The 14041-nt window shown below is 39.0% G+C and overlaps 1 pseudogene; it reads left to right on the forward strand.

Annotated features, from left to right (window-relative positions):
* Window positions 1-9977: 9977 nt before the first annotated feature.
* On the forward strand, window positions 9978-10769 carry LOC145990512 (histone-lysine N-methyltransferase SETMAR pseudogene; annotated as a pseudogene).
* Window positions 10770-14041: the final 3272 nt, after the last annotated feature.

Consider the following 14041-nt stretch of genomic DNA (forward strand, 5'->3'; position numbering starts at 1 on the left):
AATGCACGATAAATGCATTCCAAATATAATTATGGCATAACTTCAATGTCAGAATTTTCTCTATCAAACCATTAAGAAAATTAACATTATGTTTAGATTTTTAGAATCCTGCAGGACTTTTAAGACACGCTGTATATATGTATAGATATATGAAGGGTAGGGGGATACAATACAAGGAGTCAGAGATGCAACCATAAATTTTTGTCTGGGAGGTGGTTTAAGTATGGGAGAGCGGGGTCAATTGTAACAATTTTGACAAATGATGCATTTCCTATGAAACTATTTATCTTTGCAGCGTGAAAATCGGCATGGAAACACTACAATATGTTGTTATTGATATTATGCAGTCACGATCCCGCCATATATAATATGCTAATCATAATTAATGTTTTAAAAATGTGTGACAAATGTTACAATTGACCCTTGCTCGGGGGTCAATGTAACATACTAACATTTACCAGAAATACAATTTATTTTTTTGCTGGAAATAACATGTACCCTTACACAATGATTAACAATTAGCTAACTGTGCTTTCATTAATAAGAAGGCTAATCGAACCATACCATGTCCCAAACACTGTTTCTAACAAAGATATATCTGATCATTCTGACTGACAGTTATGACAAATGTAAAAGCTGTCTCCTTTGGTACATTTCTCATGTGACCAGTTGTCACAAGTTAAGCACTGCACCCATTGCTCACCAGATGCACTATTGGACCACTTCTCAAGGCAAACTAAACAAAAACATTCGTCGCCTTCAGAGCTGCATTCCTGACACCTTCTTGCGCTTCTGCTTGCAGTTCTCTTCTTTGATTGATGACTATCACTTCTGTCGAACAGCCTCTTTTTCCCTTTGCTGTTTTCTGGTCTCGATCTTTGCTGTGCCATAAGTAGTTCTTTTTCGGGTGTATCTGTCCATATAGCACTTTTCTTTCTTTTCCTTCGAGGTGCTGATTCCTTAGATTCTGCATGAGGCAGAAGTCGAATGTCAGCCGGAGAAACAGCTGTTGAGGTTGACGGAAGAGGTTCATTGCAAGGGTTGCATTGCTCTTTGTTCTGGGTACAACTAGTTTCTTCCAACTTACTTGATTGTTCTGTTTCATTAACTTCATTGTCATCATTAGTAGGTGCCTCGTCGGGGGTTTCTGTTCGTGCCGCAGAATCAGGCCTATCAGTGACGCTGGAAGGGGCAAATTCGTGCTCTTGAAATATGCATCGGTTGAAGGGGAATATTCCTGTACATTTGAAGCCTGCTTGAACATTGGATGGTGTAATCGCTAATGGCAGACATTCCCGAACAATTCCTGGCAAGTTGTATATATATTGTCATTCGAGTACCGGGATGGGTTTTTCTCCAGCCGTCAGCAAAGGTGTTGAAAAACTTTTTGAACGGACCATAAACACTTCTGTCCAGTGGTTGGAGCTTGTGCGACGTGTGAGGAGGGAAAGAAAGGAGAACAATTCCATTCTGTCGGCAAAAGTCTATGACTGGAAGTTGAACATGCGAGTCATGGTTGTCCAGGATAACCGAAACCTTTCTCTCAACACTCGGCTTGGCATACTTCCTAAAATGTTCGAGATATTGTAAAAACTCTGGTGCCTGCATCCACCCCGAACCATTTGCTGCTCCTGTGCTTCCTATTGGACCATTCTGGAGAAAATGATCCCGAAAGTTCTTCCGTGGAAAAATGAACATGGGTGGAATGCTGTTGCCTATGGCACTAACGGCTAAGCACATCGTTACCAAGGTGCCCCTCTCATGAGAATTAATTCCTCCAACTTGCTTGCTTCCCTTTGGTGCAACTATCTTATCTGGCTTAGGGGCTGTTGATGTGCCTGTTTCATCGACATTGTAGATGTCTTGAGGTTCGAATTGATATTGCTCGAAAACATTCGATAGGTTTTCAAAAAAAAAAATTAACATTCTCTTTATTAAAGTTCATAGCACGCGCTAAGGATGTTGACTCTGGGGTCCTTATTGCTAAAGTAGGATTTCTCTTTATAAATGCGGTAAACCAGTCTGCACCAGCCATTTGACGATCTGCCCAGGACTCTGGAAACTTACACTGATTTTGGTTTGCATATTGGTAGGCTAGCTGTCTGACTTCTTTTGGGGTGAGTCCATAAAATATATTTGCACATGTCTTTATATACTCAGTTAACTCGGTCTCCATGTAGGCAGAGAACACTTTATTGTGTGGTTTATAACCCATAACAGCATTCCCTTTTTCTTGTCTCTTCTTAACAAAATGGGTCAATGTCACATGACAAATATTGTACGCTTTTGCTGCGTGTCGGATTGAAACATTGCTTTCCAAAACTAACTTTGCAGCTTCTTCCATCTTATCTTGTGAAGGGCCTCGTTCGGTAGTTCTTTTTCTGTCTCTCACCATTCTGAAACATACAGAATGTAATAATTCAGGTTCGTTGAACAATGTTTTTTATTACAATGCAAGTGAATATTTTACGTAAGAAACGCATAAGGGGCAATTGTAACAGTGTTACAACTGCCCCGGTTACATTTGTTACATTTGCCCCATCCTGACGCCATATTGTTTGCTGGCTTGCAGCTACTAAGCCCGACACCAGAAATTGATCACAACTATCTTAACAAATACATCAAATATTGTGTATTGCGATGATATATACAAACCTTGATCAGACGACATCGCGAAATCACTATTAAAAAATAAAAAGGAACCTTATATTTTTACTTACGTGTTGAAAATTTGAAAAACTCCCAATAATAGCCGGAACAATCGCTACGTAAGCACCACCGCCACATGAGTCACTCCCAACTGACGTCTCCTTTCTACAGGTTTGAATAGTTTTAAAAAATACCTCACGAGAGCAGCACAATAGCGATTGTTACATTTGCCCCATGTTACAATTGACCCCGCTCTCCCCTATTGAGATCCATTGGTTTGGCATTTCCAGAAATTTTTATCGAAGTTCAGCCCAATGATAAAACTTGAATAATAATAATTAGTAGTAGTAGTATTGTCTATCATAGCTGTGCGGTCTAAGAAGCTGTCTTTTGGGCTCCGACTGCGGGCAGGCTCGTAGTCAGGCAGGGGCCAGGGGGAGCTCAGCCCCCTGGCACTGAGGTCAGCCCCCCTGGCACTGAGGTCAGCCCCCTTGACATTAGGTAAAACTATTTTGTGTAATTTGTTTGCAGTGAAGAGTGAAAATGTAGACAGCAGATATTATTTTGCTCACAACTTTGGTGAAGGATAAATTAGTAAGCAAATTTTCTTCCCTAGATTTTAGAAAGTTTCTTCACAGGGGAGCTTCTTTATATGTGATCCTTTGTATTTTTTGTTTGAAACGTTTTTTTTATGTAGGTTACATATAATAGACATATATTTAAAAAACACTGTTTGGGGAAATTGTTTAAAGGATAGTAAACACTCCTTTTTTTGGACTTAGAGGTGGTTGCACCTTCAGCACACAAAGCCATCCTCTGGCTATGCCAGGCCAAGATTCAACGTAAGAGTCGCTCACATTATGCTTCTAATACTAATAGTGAGTTATATACTCAAGCAAACTTATCATTTCAGTAATGGGGGTTGAACTGGACTTCTACATTCTCAATGGTGACCGAATATCAAAGGGTAAATTACAATCTGCTGCAAAGAAATAGAGGTGGACTCAAGTCTTGAGAGATAGAAAATGAAGCAGCGACTGGACTATATACACTGAAAATGTGTCACTCAATGAAATGCAGATTGGAGCATTGTATACCCTGCATGGCGGAATTGGGGCTACTGGACCTAAGGGCAAAGGGAAAATTTCCTCTGGACTCAATATCCTGAGTTTTTGGACCCCTTGAAGTGAGAAATATCTCAGATCTTATTCCAATCTAATACTGAGGCTTGGGGGCCCCCTTGAAAATATTTTAGGGGAAGTTACATATTAAATATCACGTAATATTACTGGTAATAAAAAAGGTCATAAATTATCAAGTTTGTTTGTTTAGGTATTGTGTAACAATGAGGCATCGACTGGTAGAGCAACTGAACCTTTCTACTGGATTCGTAACTGTAGGCGATTGGCACACTACACTACTATTACGAAAACCACGTAGCTATAAAGGTATGAGATGAGGGAAGCTTCCTATCGATTGCCATCTATGAGCAAGTAACTTAATTCTGAATTTCGGAGGAGACCCATAATGTCAAGTTGTGTGAGCCCCTATGGCTGAGACAACACACCACTGCTTTTAATCGCAGACGTCCTCATATATGTTACTGGGAACCAACATTCTGTTTCGTAAATCCATTTTTTAAATTAGCGACAGTAACTGCTGAATTTCTGGGATTATATAAAATTACAGGATCACAGAAAGAGAACATAGCGGGGCCCCTACAGCTCGGGACCCCCTGCATTCCAGGAGTTGCCGAGCGTCTGCTACTTTGGTGTCATTATGCAAATTTCCTCCGCATCTGCGTCAAAGGTGAACAGTTCCCAAGTTTTGGAAACGAAGGGGAGTTTTATTGTTTAGGCCGGAGAATGGAATGTACACTAGGCACTATGATTGAATATTGTCCATCTTTTCTTGGGTGATAAAAATATCTGTATCATCAAACGTAGTATGGAGTGTGTAGTAAGGGATGATTTTAGTAGCAGCCAATTAACACTTCAAGCGATATTTTAAAAGATATATAAAAATGTAGTATTTGTGTGATATTTCTAACTTAATGACCCCCTCCCCCACACCTAATTTACCTTCATTTAACACGGTTAAACTTTTGAAAAATGGACTTGATTTACAAAGCCCCCTGATAACCCGTGATCCCCACTGGAGATCAATTCTGGCCTGACTGCGGGATGGCATGGGTTCGAGTCTGCCTGGGTTCAGTCTGGGTTTTTGTCTTGTGTATAGGATGGGTGGCAACCCACCATCGTGAGAAAATTGGGGAGCTATGAGTGAGTTGTAATCCGTTCTCGGAAATCTCCTATAATGGCTGAGGATCTGACGTGCTGACCAAAGGCACAACCACGAATTTTTGTCTGGGTGGGGGCAAGTACCAGGATGAACGTGCCAATAATAATAATATTGCTTATAATAATAATAGTGGCATTATTATTAATAGTAGTAGTAGTATCAAAGACGTTATTATTCTCGTAAATTATGCAAAAAGGGAAAGTATTTGTGTTTGAACCAGTGGCGTACGCAAGGGGGAGTTACGGAGTTTAAACCCCCTTGAGCTTGTGAAATGTTATGAAAAATGCTGTGGAAAAAATTAAATGGCCAATTTATCACAGTCAAAGATCTGGGAGAATACTATTACTATTAATATTACCACCACCACTAATAATAATAATAATAATGATAATAATTTGAATTATTATTTCCATGCAGCACGGAGAAAAGCACAGCATTCCAAACACGCGTCTTTCAGAGTGAATATCTTGAAATTTAACGCGAATTCTTAAAAATAAAATATGAGGGCAACTATGATTTAAAAGAGAGAAAAGTTGTTTTGTATCTCAGTTGCAATTGCAACAATGTTCAATACACCGGCGTACGCAGATTTTTTTTTTTTTTTTTTTTTGAGTGTCTGGAATAGTAAATGTGGATAGCACATGGCTTCGTTTTGGAGGGCACGATGCATAATAAAATATTTCGTATTTTTGGAGCTTTTCAGTCTATTAAAATTGTATTCAAAGACAAAAATGGTAATCGCGATTCACTTTAAAAGAGGTTTCGCATTTACACATTTTGATTTTTTAAAGTTCTTAACGGATTTTTATTTGAAAATTCTGATTTTCTTAAAGTTTCGGTAGGGTCTGTAACCCCATCAGTCACCCCTCTACGTACGCCAGTGTTCAATGAACATGTAATTTTTGTGTGTGAACAATGAGAATTAAGTAAAATAAAGTTCTTGGTTCGTTGTAAGCGCCTAATGTATAGACAAAGGCTAGGCGGACAAGAATACCGCAGCACGTTCGAATGTCTCACCTTGTTGACTAGACAATTATTCAAACGACAATAAGCTTAACTATTGTAAAATGTTTGGTTGGTAAGAAAAGCGACACAATCCAGATGTGAATTATCGGGGACATTTATGCGGGGAAAAAGCCGGAAATAATCCAACCAATTCCGGGAATCGAACCTGGATCTCCCGCATGGTTGTCAGACGCCCTCCACCGCGGCTTCTTGGATGACCTCCATACTTTGATTATTTCAATTTATTTTAATATATTTTCTTGTTTTTATGGATTTTCTTCACACTTAAAATGTCTCACCTCGTTGACCAGACAATTATTTCGTAAAAGAAACAAGAAAATGCTCCCAGAATTTGATAAAAATCGAATGACTAGAAAGTAATTTCCTTCTATTGCTTTCATAAATACTATATTTATGTAGATCTCTACTACTTAATAGTAGTAGTGGTATTATTAGTATTATTGTTAGTAATTCAGCTAATTAATTAATTATAAGTATTATTAATTAATTATGAGTATTATTATTTAATTAAAGTATAATAAAACAATGGTAATGCGAATTTGGAAAAAGTTTTAGAAATAGCCTAATCCCCCGTTATAAAATCCTGCGTACCCTACTGGTTTGAACAAACTATTTGAAACATATTTTTTTTTCAAAACGTTCAATTTTACATCACCTAATAATGGAAAACAAGCACAGAAACTGTATTTTTGAAAGGCAGTAAATTCAAGATGGATGCATTCCAAATGGCATAACTTCAATGTACAACATACGTTTTACACATATGCAATATGGAGCGACGTAAGATTAAAAAATGCAATGGTAATTTACAATGCGAGCAACAAAATTTTTAGATTCAATTTTTCCAAACGGAAAGCAATATTGATTTGGAATGTAGCGCAAATAATTTAACGGGGCGTCATGGCATTCTCCCTCTTTAACTTTTTCATTTATATCGTACGGCACCCAGGGCCAACCCCCGCCTCCCCTAGCTACGGCTCTGACCTTGATGAGACAAATAATAGCAGATATTGCGAGCAAGAAATGTTTTACAAAATGTATCTTTATTTGCATAAAAAATGAAATCAGTAAGGACAATGGCCCCCTTGTGGCCCCTCCAGGTGCCCTTAAGCCGTCAATGTTTGCCCCCTTCCCCCCTAGAATTGATTTCCGTCCATGGTTGGATGGCAATGCCCCCCTGTGGTTGCGCAACTGGTGCTGACCCACCCCATTAGCTGTTGAAGATCTCCACACCTCTACCTTGGTAGGTGGGAGGGAGGGAGATAGGCCAAGGCCCTTACAGGCTGTATAGCCACATTGTTATTATTTTAGTATTAATATGCTTATAATTACTTTTATTAACTAATAACACAATTATAAATGTATTATTATTATCACTATTATTATTATTATTATTATTACATGCTGGGGTAGACATTTCAACTCGATCCACCATATATTATTTACCTCCGTTTGGAAAAGATTGGATACCTCCTTATTAAAAGGAAAAAAGTAAAGTGCTCCCCTGTGCATAGCAGCAAGCCATGAAGGCGTATAGGGGGTGTGGGGGTAACGTGATAGGGGGTGATGTGACCCCCAATGTTATTCGACGCTGGGTGGGCGGGGGCCGCTTCCATCGTTAGAAAAGTTCTCGGATTTGAACCGGGCGGGGATCGAACCCGGGACCTTTAGCATGGCAGCCAGACGCGTTACCGACTGAGCCACCGCGGCCACTGCTTATTAAAAGCGTATTCTAATATATTTGATTCCAGTCCAGCGCCAACATCGGGAAATGGCTGAACTATAGATTATTTACACCCAATTGGAAAAGACTGGATACTTCAATGTTAAAAGCGTGATATTAATATAGTTGACGGCCAAGTGTACCTGCAGGGGGCAATTACCGCCCAGAAATTCAAATTTTATGCAAATAGAAATACTTTTCGTAAAAGTTTCTTCCTCGTTGCGCTCGCAATACCTGTTTTTCGTAGCCTTATCAAGCTCAGAACCGTAACTAGAGGACGGCGGGAGACGGCTCTGTGCGCCAAACGATCTAAATTAAAACAGTTGTAAAATTGATTGATTGTTTTGTGTTTTTTTAAGTCTCCTTTTGCACAAAAAGGCTAATTGAGACTGGCCCTATAGCTTAAAGTGGGTTCCGAACCATTATGTGCCTCCACCAGGTATCAAACGCGGGACCCTTTGATCACAAGGCGACGATGTTACCACTAGACCATCGGGGAGGCACAAAAATTGTAAATGATATAATGCCATGGCGTTCCGTGAAATTATTTGCACCCTATTAAATTAATATTGAATTCAGCCTGCAAAAAAATTGCATCCAAAAATGTTTTTGCTCGCTTCGCTCGAAATTTATGTTTGTTCTTTGTAATGCATTGTAAATCACCAGACAGAGAAACAAGACTTGTCTTCATTTTGTTTTAAATGCATGAACAATTGTTGGGAGGAAAATGAGCGTGCACATTTCAGACAATTTAATTTTTACTGTTGGATAATATTGTATTTGATACTACCACTACTAATAGTAATTTGAATCCCGGCTTGGGCATTGATGTTTGCGAGTATCCATTCATCGTGCCTTCATCCCCATCTACGCAAATTAGCCAAAAGTGGCACAAGAAGCGAAGTAAAATAAAGCAAATCAATAATAATAATAATAATGTTATAATAACATTATTAGTAATATTATTATTATTAACAATATTTTTATTAACATAATTATTATTATTATTGGTACGTTTATCCTGGTACTTGCCCCCAGACAAAAAATTCGTGGTTACGCCTCTGTTTATCTCCCTTTGGGAAGGATTGGATACTTCCTTGTTAAAAGCGTGATTCTAATATAGTTGATTTCAGCGCCATCATCGTAAAATGGCTGAACTATAGATTATTTACGTCCCATTGGGAAAAAAATGGATACCTCCATGTAAAAAGCGTGATTTCAATATATTTGATTCCAGCGCCATCATCGGGAAATGGCCGAACTATAGATTAATTACATCCCATTGGAAAAGATTGGACACCTCCATATTAAAAGTGTGATTTCAATATATTTGATTCCAGCGCCATCATCGGGAAATGGCTGAACTACATATTATTTACCTTCCTTTCAAAAAGATTGGAAACTTCTTTGCTAAAAGCGTGATTCTAATATATTTGATTCTAGCGACATCATCGGAAAATGGCTGAACTACAAATAATATACCTCGCTTTGCAGGTAATATAGTTCAACCATTTCGCGATGATGGCGCTGAAATCAAATATATTAAAATCACACTTTTAATATAGAGGTTTCAAATCTTTTCCAATGGGAGGTAAATCTGTAGTTCAACAATTTCCCGATGATGGCGCTTGAATCAAATATATTGAAAAGGCATCCCTGATGGCGCAGTGGTAGCGTCGTCGCCTTGTAAACAAGGGATCCCGGGTTCGATACCCGGTGGAGGCACAAGTGGTTCGGATCCCACTTTAAACTGTAGGTCCAGTCCCGATTAGCCTTACTGTGCATGAAGTGGATTTAAAACACCAAATCAATCAACCAACCAAATATATTAAAATTACGCTTTTAACGTGGAGGTATCCAATCTTTTCCCATGAGACGTAAATCTGTAGTTCAACCATTTCCCGATGATGGCGCTGAAATCACATACGTATATTAAAATCATGGTTTTAACTTGGAGGTGAGGTATCCGATCTTTTCTCAAGGGCGAAGTAATATGTAGTTCAGCATCAGGGGCGGCGCCAGAAATTTTTGACCGGGTGGGTAGATGCTGTAAATTGATAGATTAGGGTGGGCAGGTATAAATGTATATATATACCAGGTATCCAAAAAAGTTCGTGCCGCTGGAACGAAAAGTGAAAGTCGAACGGCATGTGTTGGCAACTCTGTATGGGTGACGTGAAAAGTTTACATTCCCGGCAACCGTCAGTCAGTGCAGAGTTGGGAGGCGTGTCGGTCGCATAGACAGCAAGTCTGTAGGAAATACAATCCTGAAGGGAACATGTCAGTGTCAAAGGACGTTTTACGGCCGTGTTTACTGTATGAGTTCAAATTGGGCAGCAATGCTGCAGCCGCTGCTCGAATGATATGCTCCGCGTTTGGAGAGGCATCAGTGAGTGAGCGCACAGCGCGAAAGTGGTTCAGTCGCTTTGCATCTGGCGATGAGAGCCTCCAGGACAAGCCTCGAGCTGGACGCCACGCCACTATCGACGAAGCCCTGCTGAAGGAGACCGTCGAGCGCGATCCACAGCAAACGTGCAAAGAACTTGCACAAGGGTTTGGAGTGTCGGAGGAAACCATTCGATTGCATCTGCACAACCTCGGGATGACTTGGAAGCTCAGTAAGTGGGTTCCTAACGTTTTGTCCGAGGAAAACAAAAGCCAGCGGCTCACCATTTGCTCATCCTTGCTGTCACGCCACAAGAAAGACCCATTCAAGGACCAGATATTGACATATGACGAGAAAAGGGTGTTATACAGTAACCGCAAAAGAAAACATCATTGGTCGTCCCCTGGTTCTCTTGCATTGACTCCCAAAGAAAACATTCATCAACAGAAGGTTCTGCTCTGTGTTTGGTGGACCAGCGCTGCTGTTGTGCACTTTGAATTGCTAGAGCATGGCAAAACCATCACATCCAAGGTGTACTCGTCCCAGTTGCAAAGGGTTGCAGCTGCACTGCGTCCGAAGCAGCCAGCACCAGTCAACAGGAAAGGGGTGATCCTTCTTCAAGACAACGCTAGACCTCATACAGCGAAAGCGACCAAGGAGGAAATCAACACACTTGGTTGGTAAATTTTACCTCATCCTCCTTACTCCCAGGACATTGCCCCATCCAACTTTCACTTGTTTTTGGCCATGGATAACCATTTGCGTGAGCAACAGTTCCGAAACCGAGATGATGTCACGCAGGTCATAGGACAATTTTTTGCTTCTAGAAACTAGAACTTTTACAAACACGGGATTTATAAGCTTGTATCTCGTTGGGAACATGTAATTGAAGCTGAAGGAACTTATTTTTACTGAATAAAAAACATTTGCCAGAAATTACGGAGTCTTTATTTCTCACTGCAATATACGGCATGAACTTTTTTGGATACCTGGTATATATAGATTGATCGATTGATTTGACGTTTTAAGTGCATTTTATGCACAGTAAGGCTAATTGGGACGGGACCTACAGCAATATATAACACTCAAACACTCAAAATTTTTCTACTGTCCGGTGAGTGTTTTCTTTTACCTTCTTTGATTTTTACTTAGCCCTTTTGGCCCTCCTTGCTTTTATCCATTATATATATATATATATATATGCATGCATGTAAGAGACATACTGTATATGTACGACATACATGCATATGTATCCCCTTCTCTCTTACACTTCTTAGTTTGTTACCTCCTTCTCCCTTTCACTTGGTTGCATCACATGTCCTTCAAGTGAAAAAATACAAGGCAACCTACTCCACTTTATATATTAGGCGACAGTGATAGAAATTGTGAAGGATAGACAAAAGTGAAGAATTAAATTACTTTTCGTAATTTAAATGCATGTTCCTGATCATATTATTTTCATCATATGAGTTTTTGACTGAAACGTGGAGGTTAATGATCACTTTTCTTGGCTTACAAGGTTATTACATCTGACTAATGGATCTGAATGTTTTCAATAAGAGGTATTGCATTTAACTTTTTTTTTTGGCAGAAAAGTCTTAGCATTAAGAGACCATAGTGCAGGTGCAAGAAGAGGCAAAATGTGGGGGGGAGGGGGGGGACTTGCTCCTCGTAATCGCCGCCACTGGATATTTGGATTAAAATTAATGTCTTCTTGGGAATATAAATACACACACACACGGAAAAACCAATTCTTTTTTCATTCTGCATAAAGTATACCAAGGCTTATGACAGGTTATTTTGACAAAATATCGCACAAAAGTAATAATCAACTGACATTGAGAAATCTGTTAGCTAAGTTGTTATTCGTTTTCTGAAGTAAGTCTTCGTTACTCGTGCAGGAGAAGTAACACACGTATGGTTAGATGAACACATGCACTCAGGTAACAAATAGTTTACATTTTGTAGGACACAAGGAATTCATCGAAATTTATCACTATATCCGGTAATTCATCTCTTTTTCCCAGACGACTTGGGTTGTATGCGTGACCTTTTCGAAAGCGCCCAAATGTCAACCTCTATCCTGCGCTGTATACCTGGAAACTTTAATCTTGCAGGCGAACGAGTCTCTGGCGCCTAGAACCACAGTCAAAAATAATAATTTGTGGGGTTGTATTTTCAATGTCTGCGTGTATTTGTTCCCCCCCCCCCCTTCGTTACTTTCATCTAATCACCATTGAACCTCATTGTCGCCATTAGCCAAAATTAGCAGAAAAGTGACTTCACAGAGAAGAAATCAGTCGAATCAGCAATAAGTTACTCTTTCAAAAGTGGAGTTTCATTAGTTCATACCACTTCGAAAGTTGAGATGGTAGTTTCAATTTCACAGTATTTGATTGTTGGATCTAAGGCAGCTAACTTCGTGAACAATAAAGTTGTTTTAAGAAAGTCTCAAATATTTGTCTCTGGCAATATACCCTCTTAAATGAACGCATATTTTATGGTTATAATATAAGACGTTCCCTGTGAGTTCTTTCTGTATATATATTTTTTCCAATGGCATAACGTTGTCGCCTTATAGAAGCTCTGGTTTCTACTGCCCCCTTCTCTGGTGGAAACACAATGTACACTGGTTCGGAGTCCACGTTAAACTGTAGGTTTAGTCCCGATTAGCCTATCTGAGCATAAAATTCGACTTAAAAACAAATAAACAAAATTTTCTTATGGATAATTCGTGACATACCTTTTCTTCTTTAATTCATTTGCATCTACAGATTCTGTTTTCAGCTAAACCTCTGATGCTTCTAAAGTTTAAACCATTCTCATCGTGATTGATTAGTTTTCTGACGCCCTCAAAACAAAGCTTTCCTTCCAACCCCTTCTTCTTTTACGAGTAATTCTACGTAAGTTAATCACAAGAAAAATCGCATGATTACGTAACTGATAGGCAAAATTTATGTGTGAAATTAGGATTTCTAAATAGAATTAGCCACCCATTATCAATTCAATAATGCTGTTGCTTTTTCCAAACCCACATAACTGTTACATCAAAATTAATATACCTCGGTATTGTAGTGGTTATTTTGATTGCTTCTTATTAGTATTTATTAGTGCAACGAATAAAAATTGTTATTTTGTATACAATGTAGATATTTGAAAATGACAGGTATGTAAAATATAAATATAAACATTGTAATTAAATAAAGAAAGATACACTTTTGGAATTTCAATGTAGACCTAATTAAAAAGTCGAAATAATTTATTGTGTTGCTGGAGGAAGCAACGCTGAGGTTTTTATTTGCTTATTTAGAGATTATTTTAATCATACGCAGGCCGGGATTTATATATGTGAATACCCGGAACTTACAACACCAAGACCCCAAACCAAACCCCTCCACACTTTCAGTTATAACATTTCGCCAAGCTACATGAGGTGGTTAGTTATACGTATTTCTACATTTTTTAAATCACATCCGAAGTACCTATTTTTTTCTTTATGTGGTACTTTTCAAAGCAGATTTTGTTCCCCAGTGAAGGCCTGGAGCTGCAGTCCTCAAGCTCACCCTAAATCCTGATCTCATTTTGACCCATGCATAATTTTGTGCCTCCTAAGCCCACTAGCTGCTTCTAATTATGGAAGTATTCAATTTGTCACAGTTTTCTTTTTTCTAGATCTCTAGTACTTCCTTTTGATTTAATGACAAAGTTAAATCAGCTTTTTATGGGATGATGATATGTGAACATTTCTAGTATATATAATATATATTCATTATTAGTAAAATATACATGTAATGAACACCAGAATACACTTATTTATTGCAACATTCACATACCTCTAAGTATATGTACTTAGTGAATTTGATTGGGTGGGCAATCGGGTGGGCACATGAATTTTTGGGTGGGCGCTTGCCCACCCGTGCCCACCCCTGTCGCCGTCCCTGTTCAGCAGTTTAACG

The sequence above is a fragment of the Lepisma saccharinum genome, chromosome 7 (genome assembly GCF_977018435.1).
Source record: "Lepisma saccharinum chromosome 7, izLepSacc3.1, whole genome shotgun sequence".
Taxonomy (NCBI): Eukaryota; Metazoa; Arthropoda; class Insecta; order Zygentoma; family Lepismatidae; genus Lepisma; species Lepisma saccharinum.